The sequence below is a fragment of the Aulonocara sp. 'chitande type north' Nkhata Bay genome, linkage group LG17 (assembly GCF_057382095.1).
Source record: "Aulonocara sp. 'chitande type north' Nkhata Bay isolate Kocher_YH1m ecotype deep benthic linkage group LG17, A_spYH_male_GT1.1, whole genome shotgun sequence".
Taxonomy (NCBI): domain Eukaryota; kingdom Metazoa; phylum Chordata; class Actinopteri; order Cichliformes; family Cichlidae; genus Aulonocara; species Aulonocara sp. 'chitande type north' Nkhata Bay.
Window position 1 is genome coordinate 34,829,768 of NC_141360.1, and position 15,880 is coordinate 34,845,647.

At 40.7% G+C, this 15,880-nt stretch overlaps 1 protein-coding gene across 2 annotated transcripts in view; it reads right to left on the minus strand.

Annotated features, from left to right (window-relative positions):
* Positions 1-15,880, minus strand: part of foxp2 (forkhead box P2) — a 102,974-nt gene that overhangs the window by 75,289 nt on the left and 11,805 nt on the right. The gene's annotated exons all lie outside the window — the stretch shown is intronic.

Below are 15,880 nucleotides of genomic sequence, written 5' to 3' on the forward strand. Positions count from 1 at the left end.
TTTTATCTTCTTGGCCACTGAGATGTCATCAAGCTAAAGCAACGGCCAAAAAGAAAAAAAGGCGAGGGGGGGATTCAATAGTCGTCTCATGCACTCAGATTTCCTGTTAGGGGATGAATCTGAAACCCATTTATGACAGTGATCTGTAGTGTCTGAGGATCCCACAGCTCCAGCTCTGCCAAAGAGATTATCATTCCCAGAACCACGGCTACACAGTTGAATGGCAAAGAGACAAGCTTCACTGGCAGTCAAAAGAGCACAACACCTGTATATGCTATGCAACAACCCGCTATCTAACATCCAAGGAATCCCATCAATGCACTCACAAGTAGCAATAAAAAATGCTTTCATGCCGGATGAAAAATTAGATGCTGACCATGAATTAGATAACAGGGAAACTTTTGGGAATAATCCCCAGAAGCTGTTGTGACGTGGAGCTTTTAAGTGGACTTTACAGACCTCCGATTACCTCAGCCTTCTGGGTTCACTGCTGACATAGTGGCTATCCATTCATGACTAAAACACCATTCGACTTGATACCAATTACACCTTTAAAAAAAAAGACCTGATCAAATTAATTCAGGAAAATGGCATTCTAGCAAAGAATAATAAACTCATTATATGGAAAACTTAAAACTCTCATATTCTCCACACCACGGCTAATTCAAACCTAATTTTTACTAGCCACTAATTTGAGGGTGAAGGGGTTGGGGGGGAGTAGGAATTACATCTGGAGGTAATTCAATGTGTGGAACTGAGCCCAGTGGAGGCTATAATACCCCCCCACTCGCCCACACGCACAAAAAAAAATACAAAAAAAGACAGACAAGACATAGAGAAGGAACTATTTAGGTGAGTGGGACTTCCGGAGCACTGAAACGACACTTCTCACAAAAATGTTTTCATTATGCTGTCACCAGACACAGGCTGGAGAGGATATAGGTGCTGCAGGCACAGACAGAGAGACAGACCGAAACACTGATAAATGAGGAAGAGGGGGAGAGTTTTTTAGGAATTGTGTGTATAAGGTGCAGGCTCCTCCAGACAGCTGCACTGGCTCAGGATTTAGCCAAGTATGTGGAGTTGAGGGAAGGTTGCGGGTTAATTTTGACTCCACCGTTGGGTGTTGTGCCCGCTGTAAAGGCTCAGAGTTTATGAGGAAGTCTCCCTCTCAAGTGACCAGCTACATCTGGGCTGCCTAAGTGGGCTGCCTAATAAATGGCACACTTTTTCAATGATCTGCAATTTCAAAGCACTGAGTAAAGGGTATCCAGCTGTATCAATTTCACTGTATGGATGCAAACTTAGCAGCTATTTGCAGGGAAGTATTTGTGCGGAGACTAGAAGTGGTAATGTTTGAAAGCTTATTCGTGATGACGCTGAAAGCAGTCACACCGCTAGAAACTGCGGGAAAGAAAAATCTAAAGTTTGGCTCCCAACAATCCCTGCAGGAGAACATTAACATGTGATAGAGAAACTCGCCTCAGTCCCTTCCACACCAGAACCCCCTGCTCTTCACTTAAATCCTTTGCCATCCCTTCAACGCTAAATGTGTTTTCCAAATGAAAATAAACGGAGTCTGACTGGTTTGAGGCAGTCATACTCGGGAATATGAGATCAAATAAAGGCTTCTGTGGAGGCTGAAAGGAGAAATGAAATGGCTTCTGAGGGGGAGATGTACCGAGTAATAAAATTACTCCTTTATATCTTCCTAAACAGCACATGTTCCCCCTGGAGTGGGTGAGGGCTTCACTTCGGTCAAAGACAAGTATGCAAGTGGCAATTTTTCCTTCAGGAAGATTCCCTGATACACTTCTGGAGACTTGGCACACTGCAATTTTCTTGAAAACGAGAAACTATTTCAGCAACAAGTTAAGCGGAACTTTGGAAGTTTCACTTTGATGATGTGCTGGTACACGCTGTCATTGAAAGGTATGTTCCATTAAATTGGAACAGCAAGATGATTCATAAGCCTATTGCTTTTCAAGGCTGAAATGTTCGACTGTATTTTATACTAACACATACAGTTGACTTAGAGCTGACCATGATGTACCACAAACACAGCAAATCATTTTTGGGATGAAAAATGTCTCTGCTTTGAAATTGGTTAGCTATTCCAATTATACCAGCACTTACTCCATTTGGCATTGGGGGGAAAATTTACAACAAAAGTATGAGTCTAACTACTTAAAATCATGCAATTGATTTGTATTATTAAAAAGCTGGTCACAATAATATTCAGATGGACTTTTTCCACTACAGCAGAACGGCTGTATTAGAGGAAATTTGCAATCGGAGAGAATACATTATAATTCATTATACAGTAGCTATTAAACCTTCAGTAAAAATGCTTTAGTACAAGGATTGAGCCACTTATCAGACCTACTCACTACCTTTAAAAGCTGTCCATGTTCAGTGCTCTGAGTGGCAAAAACGCAATCGCTGATGACTTTGAAAATAGGACGAGATGTACAATTTATCAAAACAGAAACGGATGGCAGGGATTTCAAAGAATCTAAAGGTTGTAACTGTTTGTTCAAAAATCACAAGAGAAAGGAAGACTGCAATTTATGGAATTAGAAAAAAGAAATTCAGAAAACCATTTTTAGAAGTTATCAATAGAGTGGCTTGGGTTATGCCAGCTGAAAAAAAGAGACTTTTAAAAAAGAATAAGTGTCAATAAGAAGTGTATTGTTCACAAAATGTTTTTCACGTTTTGTGAGGCGTTCACAAGAGGCGTGAAAACGTTTCATCTAAAAATCTCTGCATCTTTCGAGCAACATATATAATGTGGACTTCTAATGAGATTAATTCAAGAAAGTTAAGCATCAGTTTGGCATTAATTACGTTAACTACTTCTTTATAAACAGTGACAACTAGCAAACCTGTATTGGTTACAAACATATACAAGCAGACTGCAGACTGATTAGAGATCTCATGACACCAGGCACCAAAAATAGTGAGTGCATGCATGAGTGGCTTATAAGCCTTGTCAACTTATCACTGTGGATGACTCTTAATTTACACAAAGGTGCCCAATTATACTTGGAGGCAACATTCTCAACACTGTGCGAACTTGGGAGACAATAACTTTCTCTCTTTGTTGTCATTTGCCCCTGTCGAAGCCTGTTGTCATCTATTCAAGAAGACAAATGGCAAATGGGATGTTTCTGACAGCTTAAAAGTACCCATCAGCTGCCCTTTAGACATCTCCCTGCACATCCATCTCCTGAACCTCCCCAAACAAACAGCAGGCTCCACTTCAAATACATAGCAGGACTATTAGGTAATCTTCTCTTCTTTGTTCACTCTCCCTGAGACTTGGTGACTTACCTCAATCTCTCCCTCTTCCAACTCCTGCCTTCAAGCTGACAGAACTAGAGGAGTGCACCGCAGCGAATGACTTGAAATTATCTTGTGTTTTCAAAGACATTTTATTTATCGGTATGATGATGATGAAGGTATGGTTTTAAAGTGCGAGGGGGGAAGAGAAGAGGATGGCCGGAGCACAAGGGCTCTTTGTTTTAGGAGAGGACAAATCTGAGGTTTCCTCTTGGATTTTCAATATCCTGCAAGGTACCAAACAGTTACAGTAGTCTAGTGTCTGAGCTTTTCTTTTTTTCTTTTTTGAGAAGGGAGGGGGTATAGAGGCTTGCTACGTGTGTCTGTGAATTGTTGCATGCTTCTTAGTAAAACGCCGTGTGGCTTCCAACAAAGCCTGGGAAATCAATCAATCTGCAAAGAAATACTCCATATGCCAGATGTGGCACTTGGAAAAAATAAGACTTAAAAAGACTTGGACCCACAAAGGGTTCCAAACAGTATAAAATCATGTTGAAATCAAATATTTGCTACAGATGAATCGAGCTGTCAAAGTGCTACCTATTCCACTTTGAATTTCTGCTTGTTATTTTAGGTGGCTTCACGAAGGCATAGCATGTCAGAGCTTTAAGTGTGTAAACATCTTTCTCTGAAATATATCGCCACTATTTACTTTACAAGTTGCCAAGGAGAATGAAAGACAAATGTTTCATTAGCAGGTGACTTTTTTTTCCTTTGGGTTTCTTTTACAAGTCTTCAGTAGTTCCGCTTCTTGACACATATACATACATACACTGAGCATAATTATAAATGCAAAGCTTGCTATAGGGAGCTGAACTTTTCACACCTTTCAAAGCCACAAAATTGGATGGTTTTGTGGTTGTGCAGCTGCCGCTTCGCGCTAATGCAAGGCGGTGTCATATGAAAAATATTCCTCTCCCCAAACCACAGGGCTGGTCATTAATGAAACACAGGCCGCGCAGTGAGGTCATACAGAGTCTAGATTTCAGCAGCCACACTTAAAAACCGCTCAGAGAGAATAGAGAAACATGAACACAAATCAGATTCCAGCTCCAAGGACGGGGAAAATAAATAAATAGAGAAAGGCACTGGCCCCTCTCACATTTTCCCCCAGCGCTCTGCAAACAACCGTCAACTGCAGCTCAGAAACAGCTCACAATGAGAGCAGACTAAACAATCTGGTCCCGGCCAAGGAAAATGCTAAGCAACTCTGCACACAGGATGTCTCACCCTAATTGCCAACTATCAAATCTCACAATGGAATCTATCCATTTGGCAAAATCTTTACAGCAAACTTGGCAATATGTCTTTGCTTTTAAAAGTGTCAACTTTTTTGATGAAAAGGCTGGACACATAAAGATGGGGAAATACTGCTGTCAAGAATTTCATTTCCATCTTGGATTCGACGGGGGTTTGTAGAGCTTACAGGAAAACTACCAATAACGTGTGCTGAGAGGGAGAAAAACCTTTTATTGGACAAAGGTGCTAGGGGTCTTGTTAACGAGTGATTAAAATCCTCAGCATTAAGATAAACAGACTAAATAGGTCCCCAAAGACGTGCAGACTCATGAAGGAGAGGGAGCGAGGGCAAGCCCGAGTCAGCAAGAGGGACGGACAAACTGTGTGCTGGAGCTGGGCATGCATGGGAGTGTAACTGGATCCTTGGGACTGGTATAAGAAGCAGTGTTACCAGGAGGGACAGGGCTCTAAACAGGAAACTAATGGGACAGTCTCCACCATCCGCCATGTGGCATTGTATTTTCCAGCCAGTCGTAGCCACGCTCACAGAAACCCCATGACTTCAAACAGCCAAAATAGCAGCACATTCATGAAACAGAACAGAACTACTGGGAATTAAAGAAGGCAGGAAAAAAGAAAACACACACACACACACACACACACACAAAGGTAGCAGACCTCAACAGCAGATGGTAAAATTAACATTTCAACAGTTCCTTCCTTTCATGTAGGTCTCGGCAGAACTTTTTCTTAAAAAAAAAAAAAAAATGAAATCCAAAAGTAAGAGGGGCTTGGGTTTTTGGTAAGATATAGTGGTGTAGAAGGCATCTGGAAAAGGTGAAGAGGAATATTGGCTTATTGCTCCTGATGGTCCACCTCTATGAAAAATTAAATAGGTCTGTTTTGCAGGTTTCCCCTCTCTAGAGTGCCCTAAGCTGTGTTATGGAAACATCATCTTGGTAATTTATACGCCAAAGAACACCTGGTGATGAAAGAAAATAAACTATTCCTCCCTTTCTTTCTCCATTTAAAACCTAACACTTTGACTTTGCGTTCTCTTCCTTTGATGTTTCCTTTTTCCATCTTTTTAATGTCCATCCATTTGGCTTTTTTTTTTTGCAAGAAGTTGGCATCTATTGTAGAGTTAAGTCGTTCACAAAATGCTTGTCAGATTTCATTTTGAAGTCTTGATAGAAACTTCAAAAGGTGCTGTAAAGATGTTATCGTGGAGAGACGGAAAGACTGAGGCATCTCTAATAAAGACCCAAACAATGGACAGCCTCTCTCATTTCCAACCCTGTCCAATGGAGCGTCTCAGTAGTACCCATTAATTTGGACACAGTTCTGGCTAAATTACATGTGTTCCACCTCTGTGACATTTTAAATGCAATTAAAAGCTGGTTATGGAAGTGTGCACGGACTTCCCTGTGATGAAGGGAAATCACTGACGTGATTAACATGCAAACGAGCTCATGCTGGCAGACTAGATTGGGGTTTGAAAACCTCAATTACTTTTGTGTGATTATCTATTTACCAGTACACAGATTTCCATTTCTCATCTCCAGCCGAGTTCCCCGTGCACGAGCCTCAATTATACGTTGCACACCTTTATTTATGATGTGCACGATGCTGAAATACAAGCTGTAGTTATTTTTTACTGTGATATATTGCTTCTTTACAGGCTGCTTGTGAAGCAGGACCACCAGATCAAGACTTCTTAATGTTGAGCAATTTGCTTTGTGAGCACTTAATATGATCTTGATCCCCCAGCGCCCCACACACCTCTAATCCATCCATCCAACTCCTATTTAAACTCAGCTTAAGTCTCACTCTGTGTGAGAGAACAGGAAAACTAATGGACAAATGGTGGCCAGAGTGGAGCGCTCTTAACTACAGTTTTAGGCTTGAATACTTTTTATTTTTTTCAACTCATAACTACAATGTAAGAAATATCCCTGTTAAATAATGGTATGAACTGGCAACTACTTTTTACAGTGTAATACCACAATTTATACCAACAAATATACAATTTACAATCTAGCACTGACAGATATTTGGTTGCATGCATATATTATATAACATTCTTTATATATTATTGTAAAATGATTTAAATATTGTAATAAACACATCATTCATAACCCTAAAAATCCTCAGTTTGCTTGACCTTATTCATGAACCCTACATTCAGTGTCTTGTCACTCTTGAACAATGAGAAGAAATTCATTACACAATACAATTCTAGGAGTTTCATCTAAAATATTAGCAACAGTAAGTCTAAACATTAAAAAGAAAAATGAAAAACACGAGTTAATATTGTGTCGACTTAAAAATGTACATTCCCAAAGGTGAACCATCTCCTGGGAATATTTAAAACTTATTAGCTAATTTCTTTTCTAAGGGTTTGACAAATGACATGACAGAATTTGACACATGATTTTGCACTGAGTGTACTGACACCAAAGTCTGACTGACTGAAAAAAAGCACTTTTCAAAACACTTTGAGTGGTCAGTAAGACCAGAAAAGCACTGCATAACTACAAGTACATCACATGAAAAAACATAAAAATACAAAAAATATTGTATTGGCTTCTAAGTAGCTTTCTAATAATATGTTTTGCCCCTCAAAGGTCTTGGCATTTACAGCAATAAATTGCACAAGAAGAGCTGTACATTACCATACAAGATTCCCACATTTTTCTAATCAGCAATTTCATACAGTAAATGAAAGCCTTAAAAAGTGTCTATTAGTAAATGGTGAGGTCTAATATGCAGTCTAGCAGTATGTGGTGATTAATTGAGTACAAGGACAAAACTATATCAAGGAAAGAAATTAACTTGAGGAATGTCTTATAGTGTGCATCATCTTGCTTGGAATGAGTAGAAGAATTTATAGCAACACAACTGGAGTGCATGTGGATTCATTTAAACAGCGAAGCAAAAACAACAAGGAGTAGTTTAATAAAGTATTTTAGTAACTGGATCAATGCGTACTTAGATTCAAACCATTTTATCTGTGGGATATTTTTCTTTTTAAATAATATAGTGCACATTTTATTTTATTATTTTTTTTATTGCCAATGTTCTGACAGTTTCTCAGTGCCCAGGGACAGAAGGAAAGAGGAAGACACGTATCTGTGGCATAGCCAGACTTTTCACATTGTGCCCAGCATACATAAAACATTCCCTGTTGCTTCAGCTGGAGCAAAAAGGAAAACAGTGCCATCAAGTGAAATATTTGAGGATTCCTCAAACACCTTTGCAGACAGATCTATCATGTCATCAAAGAGAAACCAGAAGAAGAAGCTGATATTCTTTGATAAACTTTAATTAAATTGATTTATTTATCCAGGATAAGAGATTGCTTCTCTTGTCAAAATGATAGCTTGTCACTGTTAATCATATTGAACACGTTTTAACTTTATACTTAAAAAAAAAGTATAATTCAAATGTATTTGGATTCCTCTGCATGCTTTTAAGAATAAATAATCCACAAATGTGTACTCTGAATGAGAATGTTCAGCACCTCCCACTCAACTAGTGAGACGATAAGACAAGGATTAAACATGGTGCTTTGCTGACTTCATGTTCAGAATCCTGTTCGAGGTACGTCAGGAACAAAGGGAATCATTATTACTATTTGAACTCAGTTGCCAGGACTTGACTACACCATTGGTATAAGGTTGCTAGAGTAGGGAGGGAAAAAGAAGCAGTGGATACAGCATACTGAGTGAAACTGGTGGTGATGGCTAGAATCATGAGTGAGAGAAAATAAAAGAGAAAGGGAGAGGGAGAGCTTAGATAATAGCAGATAATGGACAATTAACTCAGGCTAGTAGTGCTTGCTGCAGTGAATAGCAGCTTCTGGTGCAGCAAGTCCCCGATCACCACTCAGCCATATTCACACTGGGAATACAGGCAATATCAAGCTGCAGGCTACTGGGCCTCAGAGGTGTACACGCTGCATTAGCAATCTCCACAATGGCTTCAAACAAAGCACGATACCAACAAAGTGTCCCAAAGTGCAAACGCAAGCACTCTGCTGATGGGAAGTCTGCGGTGCCATAACCTTATTCATTGTTTCTTGTCCTTTCACCACCAAATAAACCCAGGAGCTGTAAATCCATTTAAAAAAAGTGACATACCATTCCTGTCTGCCGACATTGAAATTAGCATAATTAAACCTACATAAAAGCTAATTGCATAAATAAATGAGTCAATGTCACCACTGTGCATCACAGGAACAATGCTTGTGTTCATATCAGGAGCCTCAGAAGTGTTTTAACTTCCCAATCAGCCCCCTACTCCCTTCAAACTCCATCTAAATCTATTGATCTGTGAAACACGGGGACTCAGGGGAGGCAATTCACTTAATATCATACATCTAATGATGAGATGAATAACGATTATACCATTTGGTAATTAAACGTCTTACAAACCATTTAACTGACTGTGCGTCTGCAGGGGTCGCTGGAGGTCATAACGATTGTTTTTCATTCCTTGCTCGGCACGAAAGCAGGAGACACGCAGGAGGCAGAGCTGGGGGTTGGTGGTGGTAGAAAACAGTGCATGACACAATGGTGAAAACACACTAATGATTGTTAGCAGCTATGGCACTAATCTCTAAAGCTGTCAAGACTCTGAAAGGCAAATAGTGCGGCAGGGCAAAGGAAACGAGAAAAATAAAAACAATAAAAAGGTTTGGCTTTTCATTCTTTGAAGTTTTATATTTAGAAATCTCATTACTGCGCTTGTTTTTTTACACAACAAAAGACATATTTACCAAATGTGCTGCCAATCCTTAAATAAGGGTGATGTAGAAAAGAAAAAAAAGTCCCTTTATGAATAGTCACCTTCCATTTTTGCAAGAAAATAGAAGGTGTCTGTACATAAAGGCGTGTTTAACACATGCTCTGAGCCAATTTACTGTCAACATCCACAACCCTAATCCCTACTTACAGGCAATAATTACCCAACGGTGCTGTATCAGTGTGTTGTCAAGCCTGCACTAAGCTTATTTTTTCAAATATACTGTATACACTAAGTACAAGGATGACAAGAGGGTCAAGTAAAAGAAAAGTTCTAAAATGATTTTAAAGGTTGTAAAACCCGCACACACACACACACACACACACACACACACACACACACACACACACACACACACACACACACACACAAAAAAAGTCTAATCACTTTGTAGAGCCAGCCTCTCCTTTATCCTTAGTGGGCTCACAGCGTGTTTCTGTAGCTGGCTCAAGCACATTCACACAGCATTTAGTGATAGAGGGATGTGTCTCGTGCTCCTGGCTCCTTATTGAATGATAGCTAGTAAACATTGTCATTCCAAAGAGAGACAGGATTAAAGCCTGCTTTGCCCATTGAGGGGAACAGTATGCGAAAAGAGAAAGGGAACAATAGCCAAATGGAGGACGGTATCACAAGGGTCCAATGTCTGCTGTGATGAATATGTGGGAGATTATAACCCATTCCATCATTTCCATAATGTAAAATTCTTTCTTTTTCACCCGCCAACTATTCACTAAATAAATGAGAAAACTATCACCCGCACAGCAATATTTGACAAAAGGCAGAAGGGAGGGAGACCGAGTTTTGAATGACCCCCGTGCCTTTGACAATATAGGCGCTGTCCGGACACATTCGGAAGCAGCGGAGTGAGTAAAACCTGGTAGAGTATTTATCATTGGGCACAATGCAAATGTATTACCATGTCACCAATACCACTTTACAGCACAGAATGGAACTATACTGAATACAGGAGAGTTTTAAATAATAGCAGGTGAAAATATGAATGGAGGGCTCTATTGATGTGTGGCTTTAATACCTCACAAGTATTCTAAACTGAGGGATCATTCAGTGGACATTGGTTTAAAACCCTGCAGCCACAAAGAGTCAGCCCTCACATTTAACCAATATGCTAACTAGCCTAGCTATTAAGTCTGTCCAACAAAAATAATTTGAATTGGACTGACTGAAGTCAGAAGGGTCTTTCAAAAGGGTGAAAAAAAAAACTTCTGGAAAGAAAAGTATAATTACAAAGTTCAGACTAGAGAGAGTGCTAATAAATGAAGATGAAAAGCTTTTAGCCAAGCAGCAACCTCCAGGCCTAAAGAAAGAAGCCAGAACCTGCAGTTCCTCAAAAAGCCATTTGAGGCTGGCTCCAAAGGTGGAGGAATGAATACTTACTGCCACATGAAAATCTCCCACATTAATGGTTTAAAGTTATGCATTTTAATTGTTTTGGCTGATTTCACTGGAATATGCTATCTATGATTTTTGACAAAGGCAGCTGCAGCTGGTAACTGTCTCTTAGCATAGCCTTATTAGTTTGACTCACTTGATCATGTTTGCGGTGTGGGGCCTTTTGGAGCACTTAGCTGACAAATAATACATGTTGCTTTGTGGTACCACCCATACAACAAATCTGTGCTACAGTGGTTGAAATTATTGTTATAGTTGTTTTTTTATTTTGCTGTGCATTAAATAACAACATCTGTATCTATGTATGGCCTTCATCGTTTTAACCAAAACCAAACCTACTAGCATTATCTGCCAAGTTAACCTTAAATGTTCTTGTGTAATATGACGACTTCTACCCTCCAAAAATAATCTGGCACTGGTAAAAAACTAAAATCAAAGCTTCATAACTGGACTTTACAAACTCATTGGATGACATAATGGTGGTTACAGCCATCCTTTATATACAGTCCAAGGTTTCTGGCTATGGGTACGCTGTGAAATATGTGAAAACTACCTGGTTAAGCATGACTTACTTACCTGCTAGGAAATTCAGTAAGTAAAGAATAAAATGTTTTTTCATTAGATCTTAAAATAGATACTAACAATAGACTCTATAGCTATATGCTTGCTATATAATCGACCACTTGACTGCAGATCCTTGAGTCTAACTGTTATTTTTCTAGAGAGCTTCTCAAAAAACATTAAACTTGTGAAATTCCTGAGCCATAGAAAATATCTCCGCGTCCTAGCTCTGCTCACGCCTCAGCCTCGCTGACATCTCTTCAGCCATTTGCTTGATGTGTGAGTGTGTGCGTCTTTGTGTAAGTGAAAGAGAGAAAGCCTCTGCCAGTCTACATGCATGTGAATGTGTGTGTGTCATCTGTGAGATCTCAGCAGTCTATTCCAGAGATTTCTCCCATGGTACCCCAGTTTATTTACTTTATCTACAATATAATGCTTCAGTGAACATTAGCAACTTTGAGACACAAGTTTCAATCAGTCATCCAGCGGCGGTGCAAGCAAGCTCGTGCGTGTGTTCATCCAGGTGCAGAGAAAAGATGAACACCACCGCCTCTTTGGCTTCAAACTCAAAGGAGTGACAAAAGAGGTCCCAAAATAATTCAAAATCAAAACGGACAGCGGGAAAGGAGAGAGAAGGAAACAAAAGAATAGTAGAAAAGCAAAAACAGGGAAGAAAGCCAGAAAAATAAACTGTACAGGACAGTAGGGAGAAGAGTTCGGGAAAGGAGGTAGGGGTGGATTTTAAAAAATGACTGAGAGAGAAGTTAAACAAAAATGATACTATGTTGAGAAACGGGAAGAGGAAGAAGGACAGACAAAGGGAATGATAAAAAGAGACAAAATAAAAGAGAAGGCATGGCAGAGAGGAAGAGAAAAAGAAAAGGAGGGGAGACAAGATGTTCTCCCTGGGTAATGTGGAGGGGGTCTTGTCCAATAAACACAGGTGAGCAGCTCGACAGGCCAGGACCACCAAGCTGACTGACAGCTGAGAGCTCTCACTGACCGCCAGCTTTATGTTACATGACACGAGGTGTGCAACTCATCAGACAAAGAGAAACTGCCTGCACCTCTCAGAGTGTGGTAGGGAGAGGGTGGAAAGCACACACGTACACCCACATGCGCTTTTGCACGGCTGTTTAAAGCGGCATCCACGTACCGTGGCTGCAAAGTTGCAAACACAAAAATACCCACTCTCTCATATGGCCAGACAGGAGGAAAGCCCTGCCATTTTCCTTCACAGGTGAGCAGAAGAAGGAAACACCCCGGTGCTCCAGTTACTTAGCGGGAGAAAGTGAGAAGTTGTAGGGTGGGGGGTAGGATGTATGCTGTGTGCCGACTGAATCTTTTCCACATGACGGGCCTCGGGCTGTTTTTGTCAACTGCACTCTTGAGCAGCAAGGAGTCAGGTAGTGTGACCACATGATTGCCCAAGAGGCACTGCGGTGAGAGGGGGAGAAATTGGGGGGTGTGGGGGGGTGGAGAGAGTGGAAGGCAAGAGGAAAGCAGAGAGAGAGGGAGAGAGATGGAGGGAGGGAGAAGGATCGGGGCCGGAGACAGGACCGATGCAACACGCATGATGAGGTGTAATCACAAACCCCATTCAGAGTGCAGTGGAGTTTGTCAACATACACACATTCACATTCCACTGTCTGTCAGCTCCATGACCCAAATCGAGCATGCTGTGTGAGTGTGTTTTTCCACACACATGAATACTTTTTGCCCATTTCGCCTCCAACCAGGTAGTAGCGGTTGCACTGTCTAGGCTTGTGGTTTGTGGTGAGGAAGTCAGATTCCAAGCTCATGTAGGATTTCGCTGCCGCCTGTATCCCTTTTCAAGCTGCGATCAAATGATCATTACGAACAAAGGACTTGGCTTGTTGCCTCTGGAGTAAAAGCTTTTTCAGTGGCTGTGACCGTGTGGTTTGATTTGAAACTTTTACTTTGAGAGAAAGTAAAGGGGGGGGGGGGGGAGAGAGAGAGAGAGAAAGTCTTATCATAGAGAGGAATCCTACCATTAATTAAAAACAGCAAAACTGAGTCACTCAAATAAAAAAAAAAAACTAAATGTAGTTATGACAGACTTAAGTTCACAAAGCTAACGTGCAAAAAGTTAATTGTAATCACATTTAAAATAATGTTTGATTTTTAGTGTCTCCCAAGAATTCAGGAACAACTTCTTGGCAACTCAGTTATTTCCATGTACTGCACCTTAGCATGCAGACCCTTACATAAACAGAACTCATCAGCAGGTTAAAACACTGTAGGATTTAGTTTATGTCACGATGGCGATATCCCTATAAAACACTGCGCTGGGAAGGGCTAACATAAACTTTAGACTATTTGTGCAGGCTGAAAAATGAGGCTGCGTGACAGCTTGGTGATAACACACGAGTTCAATCTGTCAAGACAATCAGCATTCAGACCTTGGGAGAAGAATGCGCGAGTGTGTGCGACCGATTCACTGGACACGATCACCTGCGAGCGAAGCCCACTCATAATTCGTCCCACCTGAAATAAGGAGTTCAACCTAAAGTCAGGCCTCTCTGATGTCATGCCTGCCTCAGGTTGGGTTTCACAATAATCTCAGGCTCTTGGAGAGATGCCATCAGGCCCTGCTTCCACGCCCCAAGATTTTCTTGAATTAAATTGCAAGGAAAGAATAACACTTGAAACAGCAGATCTTTGCTCCCTTTTCTTCAGAAATTAAGCTATTGCATGCGGTATTTCCAACGAGTATTATCTAATATGACGCACACACATATACAGAACTACTGCAAGGGCCCCAAAGTATGCTGAGGCAGGCCACCTTTGCTGAGGGAAATTAACTTTCTTTTTCCTGCATTAAAATTTCTTAAATTACATATTCTAGATTCAGATTCATCCGTTCATATTCGAATGAAGATTTGGCAATTTATAATCAACTGGATAACAGATAGCATGAAAGAAAAAGAGGGGAATACCGCAGAGGATCAATAGAGCCATCTTCTTCTGAGGTAATGATGGTAATACTCATTCTGAGCCTCCTTGCAAACTTCATTCTCATAGCAACTGTGCACTCAGGACAAACATTCGCCGTGCAATTTCTTTTCTTTACTCATCACCCGACATCCTCCATCTCCACATCCTCTCTTGCTTTTTTACTCTGACCCTCAGTTATTTCTTTTTTAGATAGATGTGAGTGAGATAAATACCCGATAGTTGCTAGGAAAAAAGTATAGTGTGGAAAAAGAGATTAATCTAAAGTGTTTATACTGAGAACAGGACCTGGACTGAATTCTATCTTCTTCTTAAACTGGGTTTTATATGGAGCATTCACACCAGTTAAAAAGAAGAGGAAAAAATTGCTGGAAATATAAATGTCAGGTATGCAAAAATAATTCCTTCATGGAAGTAATGTAAGAACAGGACATCTCCTAATCAGAGAGCTCAGCAAAGGGCAAGATGTCACTGGCTTTTCTTCCAATTTGCTCACAGTATGACACAATCAGACCCTACCCCAAACTTCATTAAATCGAAAAATGGAAACTGGGGAACTTCCAAAAAACTTTCAGCTTCTCCCCCTCCCTCTTTCCTAAGTGTGAAGACAAAACAGTGGACCATAGAGAGAAGGGCGCATGAAGAACGGCAGCAGATCCTTGGGAGTGAGTGCAAAAGTGAGGAAAAGGGGGAAAGAAGGGAAAGTAAACCTTTGATGAGTAAGACTTTTTTTGTTAAGCGATGGAGCTTAACTTTAAAATATTCTGGGTGGCAGTGAATGGGGGATTGACCAATGGCCCTGATCTCAGCCACACACGGGGGCACTGGGGTTAATGGTGGATAAAGATTAGAAAAAAAAGAAGGGTTGCTTTGCCTGATCTCCATCCACCCCCACACACCGACCCTGCAGTTTTCACCTTCTCCACCAATCCCAAATCAGCTAGACAATGGAGGCTGCCAATGGGGAATGATCCAAGTCCCTTTGATTTCTGCCTCTACCCCCTCGACTGTTCTGAGTGCCCAGGGTAAAGACCCGTGGAGGTTCCCCTGTTTGCCCACTCACAGGGACGACAGTTAGCGGGCTCAGAGAAACCATCTGAGGATTGAAAATGGTATGACAAGAGGTCTCTGATCTATGACAAGAAATCAATTTCAAACTGGAAATGTGCGCAGAGAGCTGTTCAGACTGAGCTGTAGCTTCTTTAAAGTAGCCAAAGATATGCTTAATTGCTGTAGATTTTTATATGTGTCTACGGTGGAAGTGCAGCTTGCAGTGTTGAGGCAATTACACATTTTTGCAATGATTAGAGGGACATTTTTAGGCTAGCAGATATGCAGTAAGAGTTCATCTTTGAAGATTTAACTGAATACTGGACAAATTAAGAAGTAATGTTTAAATCTCTTTTAGGTGGAAAAAGAAATCTTGACTCTGTTTCACTCAGGAATGAAAGCAATGGGAAGGTGGAAGTGGTCTCGCACCCAAGATGCTGAGTGTCTTTGCTTATGTGCACACACTTTAATCACATTTTAACCTCAAAGACTG